This window comes from Etheostoma spectabile, unplaced genomic scaffold (assembly GCF_008692095.1).
Source record: "Etheostoma spectabile isolate EspeVRDwgs_2016 unplaced genomic scaffold, UIUC_Espe_1.0 scaffold00569792, whole genome shotgun sequence".
NCBI lineage: Eukaryota > Metazoa > Chordata > Actinopteri > Perciformes > Percidae > Etheostoma > Etheostoma spectabile.
This window is the reverse complement of record NW_022605326.1, coordinates 1-16,381: the sequence shown is the minus strand read 5'-3', so window position 1 is coordinate 16,381 and position 16,381 is coordinate 1. Positions and strand designations below refer to the sequence as shown.

The 16,381-nt window shown below is 40.9% G+C and overlaps 1 pseudogene; it reads left to right on the top strand.

Moving 5' to 3' along the window:
* Positions 1 to 8,458: 8,458 nt before the first annotated feature.
* On the top strand, positions 8,459 to 9,628 carry LOC116685375 (macrophage mannose receptor 1-like; annotated as a pseudogene).
* Positions 9,629 to 16,381: the final 6,753 nt, after the last annotated feature.

Genomic DNA, 16,381 nt, shown 5'->3' with positions numbered 1-16,381 from the left:
AAGGCGAACATAAGGCACTTTGAGGACTTACAGAACTCTTTTCAGGACAAGCAGCCAACGAGTTCTCACGGCAAAAAAGAACCAACCTGTGTCTGTGTTGTCGTGAAGAGAGCTACAGTACATCACCCTTATATAGTGGGTTTGGGATGAAACTAAGTGAAAGTTGGGAGTTTAGAAAAAGCGCAAATTAAATATTTGTGTAAATTGTTCCTCTCATCATTACCAACATAATAGAAGTTGGCCATTTTTAATTGTACGCTCCTAAGTTATGTTGTTGTTAGTAGTTAAAATAAAATAAATTAAACGACGGCCTCATGCTGATTATTTGTGACTTGATATGGTGGATTTATCCTTCCTGCCGTTTCTGTGTTTAAACTCCTTGATAAGAGAACGTTTCCATCCAAAAAGTGTTGAAAGACTCAGATTATTATTCTAAGTGTGTGACAAATTATGGGATGGATCCCTACAGAGATAGACCTTTTAGATAGGTGATTTTCTCACTAAACCAAGTGATATAGCAAATTGTGTCAATGATTATTTTATCAATAAAATAAATAAGCTTAAAAATACTACACCGCTACACAACACGGCTTTGTCAAAAACATTGATAAATAAGATCATGGAAAGTAAAACATGTAGCTTCTGATGAATTGTAAAACAAACCACCTGGTGTGGACTATCTTGAATATAAGTGGACTAAGCCAATAGTTTCAATCATTGTTTCTACTATGCTCATACAATTATATGTGTTTTATGGAAAATAATGTCTGCAAGCATGGAAGATATGTAAAGTTGTGCCAATACCAAAGAATAAGAAAATGCCTTTCTCTGGATCAAACAGTAGACCAATAAGCTTATTACCAATTCTCTGTAAAATAATGGAAAGATTGTTTATGAACAGATTTAGTTTTATTTTTTAAATAATTTTATTACAGTTTTTCAGCTTGCATATATACAGAGAAAAACACTCAACAGCCACTGCCCTGACTCAGATGGGTGATGACTGGTTTAAGGATATGGACGAGAGAAAAATAATAGGTGTTGTGATGCTTGATTTTACTGCAGCATTTGATATAATTGACCACAACTTACTGTTAAAAAAACTGGAATATTATGTTTTTCACAAATCACATTATTATGGATGGAAAGTTATTTGACTGATAGGAGACAATTGGTTTACTTTAATGGAAGTTTTTCAGGCTTGTGGAACATGGAGTTCCTCAGGAAGTTGTCTTGGGCCACTCTCTTCACAATCTTTACTAATGATTTCCCATCTTTTTTAGATAAATCAAGCATTTTAATGTTTGCTGATGAGTCTACTATATATTTATCAGGAACTAATATTGGGGATCTACTAAACTACAGAGAGAGTTACAGTCAGTGGTGGACTGGATCAGGAGTAACAAACTGATCTCAATGGATCTAAAACTACTAGTTTAGTGGTGGGAACTCGTTTTTCTTTAAGTTCCAAACCGAAACTTGAACTCAGTATAGAGCAAACTTCTCTAGAGCAAGAGAAGAGGCTAAACTTTTGGGTGTGATGATTGATGATAGATTGTGTTGGGACAATCACGTTCAGAGCTCAGTCCATAGGGAGTTGGGTTGGGAACTGGAGGGTCACCGGTTCAAACCCTGTATGGAACAAAAAATTGGGAGCGTGGATTGGTGGCTGGAGAGATGCCAGTTCACCTCCTGGGGACTGCCAGGTGCCTTGAGCAAGGCACCGTACCCCCCTGACCGTTCAGGGTGCTGGTTCAGCTGGCAGCCCACTCACTCTGACATCTCTCCATGTAAAGTGCATGTATAGGTCCTGAGCATGTGTGTGTATTTCAGGCCTGTGTGTGAGTACTAACAAAAAGTGTGTACAGAGTGTAGTGCAGTAATTAGGACTAATAAACAAATTATCTTTCAAGAAAGTAAAAAAAAATCAGACAAACTTCAGGGGATGCAGCTCAGTGGTCGAATGCATGTTTGAATTATAAGGACCTGGGTTTAGTCCCTGGCGTCTCCATCAGGTGTTATGGTCCAGTCTGTAAAAGAGCTTTACGACATCTTACTCTGACGGATGAAATTAAGTAATGCAACAAGAGTAACAAAGGCAATAAGTGGAAGATTAACTTAAAAAGTGTATGATGACTCTGTGCACTTTAACCATGTCCAGCTTTACTCAGCAACTGAGAAGATTTGAACAAATTGTGTAGCACAGTGTTGGGCATCTTTGCATGTATGGTACTTCATGCAAAAATCAGTCTCAATGCCCAGATGTGTTGCAAGATTTGCAGTCAACATTGTATTGTCCAGTGATGATGGTATAGTGGGCAGCATGGCTACCTTCCATGCATATGACCTTGGTTTGTTTCTCAACCATTGCAGTTTATTTGTCAAGAAGTAACCAGAAAGGTTACTTGCCCAACCCGATTTGATATGTTATGGTACAAATAAGGGAGCTCAATCAATCAAGCTGCCTCCACAAGGATCCACAGAGACAGGCAGTGAACTACAATTTGCAATTTGCCCGTGTCTGGTAACTAACTACTAAGCAATTGAAAAGTTATGAACATTTGTCCAAACAGGTATATCTCTGCTTTTTAGGTTGTCGTGGCCGAGTGGTTAAAGCGATGGACTAGAAATCCATTGGGGTCTCCCACAGGCAGGTTCGATCCTGCCGACACGAAAAGCATTCTTCAAGAGTGGTAGTGAGATAAACTGCGCCTTACCTGTAAAGTAGACGAGAGCAGCAGTGGTGTGGTGACCAAAAGATATGGTTAAGTCAGGCTGATTTCAGCAGCTTCAGGCTGGACAGGAAGTGACAAAAACACTGTGGTGCCAGAACATGCGGTCTGTATAGAATAAGTCTTTAAATCAGACAAATAGCAATAAAATCCCTCTGATTCAAAAAAAATACAAATTTTATATAAAAACATCATCATGTTGTAAACCAATCAGGTGTAAAATCAGCTGAGAAGCCGGCATTTCCCAGCATGCTCTGGGTCCGCCTGGGTCCGCCTGGCTCTTGCAGCCGGTGAAAAGCAACTGCGGCCGCCTTGCTCTGCATGACGTCAGAGCAAGTCGGGATCAAGTCGGACACAAATCTAACCGGCATGCAACGGGCGCCGATCGCAGTGATATTTCCCTTATGAACAATATTGTGTTACCTCATAGGTACTGGAAGACACCCATGTCCAGAAATGTATCTCTTAGCACTTATTTTCAGTCTGTGTTACCAGATTTGCATTGAGCGTTGTATTGTCCAGCAGAAAGGCAACAGGGTGTTACTTTTTGACTATGATTTGTACCATTAGCAGTGCATGCCCAGGTTTATTTCCAGCCACTGCAGTTGCATTTACAGGTTTTGAAGCCATATACAACATTAACATTACATGTTTTACCCAGGTTTCTTCCTTTATTCAGTGATATTTCAATTTCCTTGCAGGAGTCATCCCAAAAGGATTAATAAAGATAAGTCTAAGTCTATCTCAGAAAAAAGTAAAAAAAATCTGAAAATCTTCAGGGGATGGCTCAGTGGTAGAGCTCATGCTTTACAGTTGTGGTCAAAAGTGTACATACACTTGTAGAAAATCACAATGTTATGACTGTCTTGAGTCTTCAATAAGTTCTACAACTCTTATTTTTCTGTGATAGAGTGATCGGAACACATACATGTTTGTCACAAAAAACAGTCATAAGTTTGGTTCTTTCATAAATTTATTATGGGTCTGCTGAAAATGTCACCAAATCTGCTGGGTCAAAAAATAACATACAGCAACATTAGTATTTGGTTACATGTCCCTTGGCCATTTTCACGGCAACTAGGCTTTTGGTAGCCATCCACAAGGTCCTGGCAAGCTTCAGGTCGAATGTTTGACCACTCTTTCTTGTCAGAATTGGTGCAGTTCAGCTAAATGTGATGGTTTTCTTGCATGAACCTGTTTCTTTAGCACTGTCCACATGTTCTCAATGGGGTTTAAGTCAGGACTTTGGGAAGGCCATTCTAAAACCTTAATTCTAGCCTGGTTTAGCCATTCCTTTACCACTTTTGATGTGTGTTTTGGGTCATGTGTGTGTGGGAACACCCAACTGCGCCAAGACCCAACCTTCGGGCTGATGGTTTTAAGTTTTCCTGCAGAATTTGGAGGTAATCCTCCTTCTTCATTATCCCATTACTTTCTGCAAAGAACCAGTTCCACTGGCAGCAAAACATCCCCAGAGCATAATACTACCACCACCATGCTTGACAGTAGGCATGGTGTTCCTGGGATAAAGGCCTCACCTTTTCTCCTCCAAACATATTGCTGGGTGCTGTGGCCAAACAGCTCAATTTTTGTTTCGTCTGACCAGAGAACTTTCCTCCAGAAGGTTTTATCTTTGTCCATGTGATCAGCAGCAAACTTCAGCCGAGTCTTAAGGTGCCTTTTCTGGAGCAAGGGCTTCTTTCTTGCACGGCAGCCTCTCAGTCCATGGCGATGTAAAACACGCTGACTGTGGAGACTGACACCTGTGTTCCATCAGCTTCCAAATCCTTGCAGACCTGCTTCTTGGTGATTCTTGGTTGACTCTTGACCATCCTGACCAATCTCTCTCGGCAGCATGTGATAGCTTGCGTTTTCTTCCTGATCGTGGCAGTGACACAACTGTTCCATGCACTTTATACTTGCGTATAAGTGTCTGCACAGTTGCTCTTGGGACCTGTAGCTGCTTTGAAATGGCTCCAAGTGACTTCCCTGACTTGTTCAAGTCAATAATTCGCTTTTTCAGATCCACACTGAGTTCCTTTGACTTTCCCATTGTAGCTTTTGTAGCTGAGTCTAATCACTGGGTCAAATGAGCCCTATTTAAATGGGCTCATGAGAAGTCAACAGCTGTAGTCAATCAGAATCACTTAGAAGAAGTGAAGAGGCCATGACATGAAGCTAATTTGATTGACACAACTCGCTACATCACCAAAATGACATATTTTGTTGCTGTATGTATATTTTTGACCCAGCAGATTTGGTGACATTTTCAGCAGACCCATAATAAATTATGAAAGAACCAAACTTTATGACTGTTTTTTGTGACAACATGTATGTGTTCCGATCACTCTATCACAGAAAAATAAGAGTTGTAGAACTTATTGAAGACTCAAGACAGCCATAACATTGTGATTTTCTACAAGTGTATGTACACTTTTGACCACAACTGTACATGTATGAGGACCTGGCATCTCCAGTAGGTATTATGGTAGAGTCTTTAAAAGAGCTGCAAAAGATATTACCTCCTGTGGTAATCTGACTGGTAGGGTTATAGACATAGTGGTAGACTAAGACCTACTGTGACACAAACTAAGCGGTATGCTCTCTCTGTTATACCTCAGACTATCAGACAGCACAATAAGCACTTTAAATGTACATGTTTTCCCATTTGTATTTATGTACTGTAGTGTAGTATATTTTTTGTATTATGCTCCAGTTTTTATGGGTGTTACAGCGGGTTTGAGTACTGTAGTTTCCATTTTTATGGATGAAACTACTAAACTTCACATGCCATTAAGTTCACTCTTCAGCAGGTGGAGACATTTCATTTCAAAACAGATGGTTTGTTAAACATCAACAGACTAGAAATATACTTCCTGCTCTGACAAAGCATATGAATTAGCAGTGGATGGTTTGATCCATCAACCTCTGGGTTATGGGCCCAGCACGCTTCCGCTGCACCACTCTGCTCTGATAATTTCACTCCGGGGCTGGAAAATCTGTGATTCACATTTTGATGGAAGGTGGCAACCAAGGTTCCAACAGTTTACGGGTTGCAAAGTTAAACATTTTGTAGACCTTGCAACTATCTTTTATGTGAGCTTCTTGATAACTAAATGAATACAATTGAATTAAATTGATTTGAATTAACCTGGACCTCAACTTCTTAGCCTCATAGTTTACGTTCCTGCTGTCTTCCAACGCTCCGGGATCCTGAGGTAGGTGATCATATCGGGCCAGTTGTTCAAAGGTAAACTAATCGGATTTTGGTTATCGGATTGGATCAAATCTTGAAAATGGGTTGTTCAAAAGGGAAAGAAGGAATCTGAAATCAGATTAGATCACGGAATCCAATCCTAGTTTCAATCTGGATCAAACCTTCAGTTTGTGTTGTTCAAAACTTGTCAGTACGATTTGGATAACTTTGATCCAAAAAAACAGGATTATCCTGATCCCAACAGGGGGTAGGATTTCAAGTTGGATTTCAAGGTGGATTCCAGCACGAAAACTTAGTAAAGTTTAAATTGTTCAAATAATACATTTGTATCATTTAGTGTACATACTTTTTATATGTTGCACTTGACTTGTTTAACCTTAGTTAAGTTTAGTAAAGTAAAAAAAAAAAAATAAAAATACAAATTATCTTGTCCTCATGAAACAATACCCCAAACAGATTTAAATAACAAAAAAAATAATAATATATATCTCATTCATCACCATATATTAATTTCAAGGAAACAATCTAATACAAATTTCTGGTCTTTCCTCCTTAGATGAAGAAGAACCCTGAACATTCTACTACTACTACTTCACTTTTTAACGATCTTTTTTTTAAGATGTTTTCAAAAATGTCCACAATGTATTTATTAATGTATATTAGTTTTTATTTGTAGTGGCTCAGATGAGGGGTTATAAAAGAAATTATGAATGGAAGTGGGAGTTATTTTATGTTTTGTCTCAAAATAAACACTTAGAGTGACCCCATCTGGCTCTTCTACCTGTTCTGTACGTAGCTGGTAGCCCACATTGTGATATGTTGTCCTATTTAGAGCACTGGTATTCCGGATTTGATCCAATCTAATGTTGCTTTGAAAAACCGGCATAAAAGTAAAACAGATTACCTGATCCTGGATAGCAAAAAATGGGATTTCCAAATCCAAATAATTTTGATCCAGATTAAATATTTTGAACAACTGGCCCCTGAGGTATGATCCCATCCAGAACGTGCCATAGCTGCAGTCTTAGGATTCTGGATGGGGCCGTGGCTGCTGTTATGTGTATAGCTGTAAATCTGCTCCCTAAAAACAATACAGGTCCGGCACTTCCTTCCCATCTGACGAAAGTCACTCTGGGGGTCCTGCAATTCTTTATTGTCAGGCTGCTCGAAAAAATCCATAAAGACTCTTCAGCTGATCCAGAATGCTGCAGCACGTGTTCTGACAGGACCAGGAAAAGAGATCACATCTCTCCGGTTTAGCTTCTCTGCATTGGCTTCCTGTAAAATCTAGAATAGAATTAAAATCCTTCTTCTCACCTACAAAGCTCTTCATTCATTCATTATATGAATAAATTGAATTGAATTGAACATAGTTAGGGAGTGAGGAGTCACAGCGTCCGCCTAACAAGGCCCACCTGCTTCTCGTCATAGTTGTCAGATTTATCTATCATAATAAATAATAAAAAAAAACTAGAGGGAGGCAGGGCGGTACAGCCCGACCAGGCTCCTCTCTTACCCTGTATCTCTTGGTTTAATGATTTCGGGAACTTTAGACACTCATGGCGGCGGCAGAGGGAACGTCCGGTTACAGCCGCTAAGACGCTCAAAGTACACACACAAACTATTTTGTCTCTTTCTTGCACCGTTTGTATTTGTTGTTTTAGACATTTGAGAGAGGGGGGGGGATATTTTTGTCAAGATATCTGATAACATCAATGTGCTGTATTTATATAGCACTTTCCTAGTCTTAATAACTATCTCATACACTGTGGCCGAGGCTGCCGTACAAGTGCCACCTGCTCATCAGATAAACGCTCACACACTCGGGGTTCAGTGTCTTGCCCAAGGACACTTCGACGTGGGACTGCAGGGCCAGGGATTGAACCCACAACCTTCTAATTGGCAGGCAACCGCTCTATCACTGAGCACAGCTGCCCTCTTATGCTGAGAGGACGCAGCAGCGGGGCATGTCCATGTCGTCTCCACGTCCCGAATAAGGATGACGCAGCAGCGGGGGGGCGATGCAGATGACACCTGGATATTTGAATATTCAAATGAAGACGACCAGGTGAGAGCAGAGTTATGAGGAGGATCAATTAGTCGCCGTCGGCAACAAGCAGAGTGAAGCTGAGACCTCCACGAGGTAAGTTACACACTCGGCCGCTTGGCCCACTTTTAATGTGTGGTGTGGTGTGTGTGTGTTTTTATTGTATTTTTGAGGTGTTTGTTGCATTTTTTCCATGTAATAATCAACACTTTTAGCGTATATTTATAAAACCAGTTTTTCATTTTTAAAAATTGAAGTCTTGTCTCTTGTTATAGTTATATTAAATGAGCAGATGCTTGTGTATCTATCAGCTCCATCGCTGCAGTTCCTTCTCTGTTATCAGGTCAGTGGTCCTCCACTGGGGGTCAGCTATGTGACTACCGCTTCCAAAACCTGGAAAGAAGCCCAGAAGTACTGCAGAAAGAACCACACTGACTGGCCACAGTGTCTAACCAGGAAGACATGAAGAGACTCCAGCACCATGTACCAGCCGGAGCCTGGATCGGGCTGCAGAGAGACTGGCGCTGGTCTCGGCCCGGGGTGGAGTTCAACGATAGTAAATGGTCTCCAGGACAGCGGATATTACAACAGCAATAAGGAGGACTGTGTGGGATGACGAAGGACGGATGGCATGACGACTCTTGTGCTTCCGTCTATAAATTTATCTGCTATGACGGTGACAATATGTGGCGCATAGAGTCTGTTCTCTCTTGAAAAATTTATAGTTTCTGAATTGATATCACATTATTGTTTGAAATAAAGATAATGTAGAATTTTATGAGACCAAAAAAGAACCAAAACTTTTGTCTGTGTTTCACAGAACGCAAGACATCCGGCAACACATTTTATGTCAGTACAGATGAGATGACCTGGCGAGAGGCTCAGAACTACTGCAGAACCAATCACACTGACCTGATCAGTGGAGTCCAGCAGCTGGAGGACTTCAAGACAAACCCCCTTTATATGTCATTATACACCCAGGAACCTGATGAAAAACTCTGGATCGGCCTGTTCAGGGACCCTGACTGGAGCTGGTCTGATGGGCAGCAACTTCTCTTTCACAAACTGGGATGAACAAAACCCTGACCCTGATCGTGACCCTAAGAAGTCATGTGCTATGACTACGTCAGGTGGAGCTGGAGCTCTGATGACTGTAATGAAACCAAAACCTTCTTCTGCTACGACGGTGAGTCCAGCAGCAGGTCTCTGACGCTGCTCTTCATCTACATCTGCTTCATTTACTCTATTTACTGGGTTATTACAAGAATTATGGGCGCACCATTTCCAATTGTTTTCCCCCGACTGACTCCGCCCCTGATTGACCCCCCTTCTCTTGACAGATTCTCTGTCCTGATCAGGAGAACCGGACCTGGGAGGACGCGTTATACTACTGCAGAGATCTCTATGGCGACCTGGTCTCCATCGCCAACCTAGACCAGCAGCTCTGGGTCCAGGAGAGAGCCAAGATGGCCACCACTTACTACGTGTGGCTGGGACTGCGCTACACCTGCACCTGGACGTCTGGTTCTGGGTCAGTGACGAGACCAGCAACTACACCAACTGGGACCCCAGCAAGACTACAGGGGACGACTGCAAATGTCTGCAGCCATGGACAGAAGGGGGGGGGCACAAGTGGGTCAAAAGATCAGCGACGAAAACCAGTTCAATTTCATCTGTTCCAAGAACTCACCACACAATGTAACTAAGTACTTTAACTCAAGTACTCCCTAGTAATGTGGGGGGATGGAGTACTAATACCTCAAAGGTCAAACTATGGGGAAAGGTCCTAATATAAGAAAAAAAATTTAATATTCGGAAAAAAGTCGTAACATTTTGAAAAAAAGTTGTAACATTGTGGGGAAAAAGTCGTAATATTTAAAGAAAAAAAACAATTTGTAATATTTCGTAAAAAAGTCATAATATTTTGGATTTTTTTTTTAATATTTTGGAATAAAGTCGTAATATTTTGGGAATAAAGTTGTAATATTTTGGGAATAAATTCATATATTTTGGGAATAAAGTTGTAATATTTCAGGAATAAAGTTGTAATAATTCAAGAATAAAGTTGTATATTTTAGGGAAAAAGTTGTAATATTTTGGGGGAAAGTTGTAATATTTTGGGAATAAAGTTGTAAATTTTGGGAATAAAGTTGTAATATTTAGGGAATAAAGTTGTAATATTTGGGGAATAAAGTCATAATATTTGGGGAAAAAGTTGTAATATTTCAGGAATAAAGTTGTAATATTTGGGAAAAAGTCGTAATATTTAAAAAAAAGTTGTAATATTTCAAGAAAAAAGTCGTAATATTTGGGGAAAAAGTCGTAAATTTGGGGAAAAGTTGTAATATTTCGGAATAAAGTTGTAATATTTCGGGAATAAGTCGTAATATTTTGAAAATAAAGTTGTAATATTTGGGAATAAAGTTATAATATTCAGTAATAAGTTGTAATATTCAGGAATAAAGTTGTAATATTTTAGGGAAAAAGTTGTAATATTTTGGGGGAAAAGTCGTAATATTTTAGGGAAAAGGTTGCAATATTTAAGGAATAAATTCATAATATTTGGGAATAAAGTTGTAATATTTCAGGCAATAAAGTCGTAATATTTTGGGAATAAAGTCCCAATATTATAATTACTTTAAATCTTTACTTTAATAATTTATCTTAACTCACTTTGTTTGCAGTGGTGTTGACATACTATGTGTCCTCTGGGATTGAATGGCATTCTGGGAAATGTAGGAAAACAGCGCTCGAGGGGGAGATGTGACTGCAGATATTAAACTGAATGATTCTGATTTGTTGTTTTCTCCTCTCAAAGTGTCCCGCGTTGGTAATATCTGATGTTATATTATGAAGTTATTATTAATTATATTGTGTTTCTACAGTTAATATAACGAAGAAATAAACTGTTAGACCAGTACAGTACTGGGTTTGTGTACTGGGTCTCTGTAAATGTGCTGTATTTATATAGCGCTTTTCCAGTCTTAACAACTGCTCAAAGCGCTTTACATCTACAGGAAACTTCACACCACATTCATACACTGTGGCCGGGGCTGCCGTACAAGGTGCCACTGCTCATCAGATACACACTCACACACATTCACACTCCGATGCGTAGCACCGGGCAACTCGGGGTTCAGTGTCTTGCCAAGGACACTTCGACAATGACAATGACAACCTTCCGATTGGCAGGCAACCGCTCTACCACTTAGCCACAGCCGCCCTGGGTCTGTGTTTACTGGGTCTGTGTGTACTGGGTCTCTGTGTACTAGGTCTGTGTACATACTGTGTCTATGTGTACTCGGTCACTGGTGTGTACTGGGTCTCTGTGGTGTAGTGGGGTTTCTGTGTGTGTACTGGTCTGTGTGTTGGGCCTCTGGTTGTGGTACTGGGTCTGTGTACTTGGTCTCTGTGTACTGGGTCTGTGTGTACTGGGTCTGTGTGGTGTACTGGGTCTGTGTGTACTTTGTCTGTGTGTATTGGGTCTGTGTATATTGGGTCTGTGTGTACTGGGTCTGTGTGTATTGGGTCTGTGTGTACTGGGTCTGGTGTTGGGTCTGTGTACTGGGTCTGTGTGTACCGGGTCTGTGTGTATCGGGTCTGTGTGTATCGGGTCTGTGTACTGGGTCTGTGTGTATCGGGTCTGTGGTATCGGGTCTGTGTAACATAACATCATGAACTAGGTTAAAGCTGCATTATATCTGATCTCCAGGGGGGGGGGGGGGCTCCTTAAAGCTGTCTATGTTCCTGTGTGTGTGTGTGGACTGTATGTTCTGAATGTATGTGCAAGTGTGTCTATGTGTGTGTATGTGTGTCTCTGTGTGTGTGTGTGTGTCTATGTGTGTGTGTCCGTATGTCATTGTATGGTGTCTATGCAAGTGTGTGTGTGTGTCTGTATGTTGCAGTATGTGTGTCCGTGTTTGAGTGGTGTGTGTGGGTGTTTGTGTGTGCAAGACCTATGAACTTGTTTGTTTAAAAAAAAAGTATGTATATATATTTATATCTATATATATATATATATATATATATATTATAATATATATATATATTTTAATGTTAATTTCTCATACTGCACTGTAATTTTTCTTGTGTTTTATCTGATTTTATTTTTTAACTCTTTTTAACTGTTTGTTGTAAAGCACTTTGAATTGCCCTGTTGCTGCCTTGCCTTGAATAGGTTGTCAATATTAGTGCACATCGGTATTGCACTGTTTTTCAGGGTTGTGGGCGAGTGGTTAAGGCGATGGACTTGAAATCCATTGGGCTCTCCGCTCGCAGGTTCAATCCTGCTGTCAACGAAAGTCATCCTTTAATGGTGGTCACACATTGCTTCATAAACAAATGGCAGATGTACCTCCATGGACAATGTAAAAATATCAAATAGGTACTGGTGGTGGTATAGTGGTGAGCATAGCTGCCTTCCAAACAGTGATATGACTTTGATTCCCAGCCAGTAACTTTCTTTGAGGAGTGACGTTACTTGCTTTGTTTGTCAAAAAGTAACCAGAAAGGTTACTCTCCCACCTTAGATCTCTGTTATTTCACACAAATAAGGGAGCATATCATTAATCAAGCTGCCTCCATGAGGATCCACAGACATAGACAGTTCCTCCACCCGCAATTAAGCCTGTCTCCTCAGCTTCTAGGTACAGCTGCATCCTCTCTTCAGCTGGAGAGTTAGCATCTGCGTTTGTGAGCTCACAGTTTTATGCCAAGAATGGTCTGGTCCTCTCCTCTTCCCCAGATAACATTCTCTCTGTGTTCCAATCCACATGCACTGAAATCCTAGACTCTATTGCCACTTATCGGATTAAAGCTGTTAAACCTAAGGCGGACCCCTGGCTAAATGACACCACAAGGGCCCTTAGGCAACACTGCAGACAGCTGAACGAAGATGGAAAGACATCTACATGTGTCCCTGGGTGTATTAAGGGACAGTCTATCACATACCAGAATGCTGTGAAGGTGGTGAAGATGCAGCATCTCTCTTCTGTCATAGCTAGAGCAATCATCACAACCTAGACTGTTATTTAATACTTTTAACTCATATTTCCATGCACCTCTGCTCCGACAGAGTGTGGTCAATTAGTACATGTGAGAAAATATTAATCTTTATGGTCATTGGTATGAAGGTCACTTGATGTAATACAGCATATACTTGAGGCCAGACAGAGACAAAAAGTGAGAGAAAAGAAAAAGAGACTAGCTGTCTAAAGGATAATCAGTTGAGATGTGTGCGTCTTGAGATCTGTAAGTCATAGAACTGATGTTGTCAGTTCATTTAAACTAATGAGGAAGAATTTGATAAATCAAGTCCAGGAACTAGTCTTTCAAATATCACACATGAGTCTGTTAAGTCCTGACCATTCCCTGACGGGAATGAACCCGGGCCGCGGCGGTGAGAGCACCAAATCTTACATGTGGCATTACCCAAGTAAAAGTGGCAAACTAGCCTTACTGAAGTATACGTCAGTTAGGGCTGAAACAATATTGTGTTTTAGCCTCGACATCGCGATGTGCGCATGCGAATAGTACATCGCAGGACGTGGCGATGTTGACGCTAATTACTTTTTTGCTGCTTGATAGAAAAGGTAAACTTTCACCGTTTCTCCTTTACATGATTATTACCGTCTACCGTTCCCTTTAAGACAGGTAGCCATGTGGGCAATGTGTGTATGTGACATTAGTCCAACGGGGTTTGTTATGGGAAGGTGTAGAAAAGTACCGTAGGCAGCAGTTACCGCTGACGCAGTATGCGCATAGTTTTTGGAGGGTAGTCAGTGAGCTACAGTAGTCAGTGTTTATGTTTTCTGCAAATACAAACTAAATCCCCTGATTAATGCAACATAATCACAACGTCTCCCAGGCATTTCCCACTGCAGAAAGCTGCTATCAGCCAAGCTAAAGCTATATAGTTAGCTTCAAGAAACAAGCAGAAAGCTGCTACCAGCCAGGCTAAAGTATATAGTTAGCTTAAAAAAACAAGCAGAAGCTGCTACCAGCCGGTCTAAAGCTGAAATAGTTAGCTTAAGAAAACAAGCAGAAAACTGCTACCACCGGTCTAAAGCTAAAATAGTTAGCTTAAAGAAAAAAGCAGAAAACTGCTACCAGCCGGTAAAGCTAATATAGTTAGCTTAAACAAACAAGCAGGTAGCCAGCCAGGCAAAGCTAAAATAGTTAGCTTAAAGAAACAGCAGAAAGCTGCTACAGACCGTCTAAAGCTAATATAGTTAGCCCAAAGAAACAAGCAGAAAGCTGCTATCAGCCAGCTAAAGCTAATATAGTAGCTTAAGAAACAAGCAGAAAGCTGCTATCAGCCAAACTAAAGCTAATATAGTTAGCTTAAAGAAACAAGCAGCGAAAGCTGCTACCAGCCAGGCTAAAGCTAATATAGTTAGCTTAAAGAAACAAGCAGAAAGCTACTACCAGCCAGGCTAAAGCAATATAGTTAGCTTAAAAAAAACAAGCAGAAAACTGCTAACCAGCCAGTCTAAAGCTAATATAGTTAGCCCAAAGAAAAACAGGGGTCCGTCTATCCAAAACTAACGTTACGGTTCGGAGCCGCGACACTGGAAACGTAACACTAATTACTATAGAAGTCTGTTGTGATCTAACGTCATTTCCACTGATTTAACTGTTCTTGGATATACAGAGTTTTTGTTGTTCTAGTGCGCGTGACATGCAGGTCTGGTCAGTTTATCAACTGACGAGCTGGCCCCGCTAGTCGACCACAACCTAAATTTAGAGGAAGCAGCATGCGCGTCACTGTCATTCACGTTAGCCTGGATTGATTATTATTTAAATCCAATGGTGTCATGCTAGTCAACCAGCGTATTTCTACCTGATTTCCCTCTCTCCAAATCACTTCAGAAGAGAACATTAGTCACAGCGCTTACTGCGCTTTGGTGTTTGTAAAGCTTAACGATTCAACAAAGAATATGAAGGTAAATATGCTGGCAAATGTGAGAGCACGTAGATGCGCATGTGGAGCACTTGTGAAGAATATCATTTGAGAGCTTGTAGAAAAAAATTCTATACTTGTACTTTATCATTTTTTTTCACTTCAGTCACTTTTTCACAGCGAGAGTCTGCGTTCCTCGGCTTCTGCAACACTTTGAGATACATTTGATGCAAAACTAAGTTTTCACCTGTGGACTTAGTCTGTGGAGCTCTGCGCCAACAGGATGGGGGAGGAGGGGGCAGCGGGTTCTATCCCCAGATGAGGGACAACTCTGTCCGGCTTATTTATGTAGCATGAAAGCTAGCATAAGGCTTACTAGCATCCAGCCCGCTTTTTTAAATACTGTAAGGGACCTTTGTAATTATCTCAACAGATTTTTAACAGTCCAACTGAAACACTGGAGCACAGGTGCTGCAGACGCAGACGGTCCGCCGTCAGTGGGGCGGCCAGCGGGAAACATCGCTAGAAAGCTCCGCTGCCGACCTCAACGGGATCTGATCTCCAGCGAGACATGGAAAGCTCCAGAAACCGATAGCAGCAGCACCACAAACCCCCCATGAGCAACCGCCAGTGTTGGGGGAATAGCAAGCTAGCGTTAGCAAACTAACCAACCAGCCGCTGAAAAAAAATAAAATAAATGTAATTTAAAAGCCCACGCATTATCCACCACTGATGGTGGTCCGTCCGTGCTGCAAGACTGGAGCTCAACGCCAGTGTTTGAGTTGACTGTTTAAAGTGTTAGGATAATTAAAATGTATTATTTATAGCGGGGGGTAGTTTGCTAACGCTAGCTTGCTATTAACCACACCATAGTGTGAGGGGGTCTGAAGCTCCATGTCCGTCGCAGCTGCAGGGACCTGGAGCTCACCCCACAGTGTTTCAGTTTGACTGTTAAAAAGTGTTGAGATAATTAAAACGTATTGTTTGCAAGCAGGCTGGCTCTAGTTAGCTAACGCTAGCTTCAATGCTACATAAATAAGCCGGAGAGAGTTGTCCCTCACACAGAAAACAACACAGGTAAAATTAAAAAAACGCTGCAAAGCTTTGCTACTGTGTGTTTATTTAAATATAAGTACACCTACATGTAGGGTGACGAGATTGCAATATAAGCCTATATATAAATTAGGAGTATACGTATGTCAAGGGTGTATATTTTCATTAGGCGTGCAGTACAGCCGATCCACGCAGGGGAGAGTTCTAGCCCGACCAGGCTCCTCTCTTTACATAGTAAGCCTCACTGGGTGTCCAAACTAAAATGATAATAGGCAGCTTGGTAGGACTCCTTACTGATGGTTTATATCTGTACTACACAATGCCCTTTTTTTTAAAACACCAGCCAATCACAAGTGTTACATGTGAATAATCAATGTAGTGAGTAAATCAGGAAGATCACATAAAAGATAGTTGCAAGGTCTACCAAATGT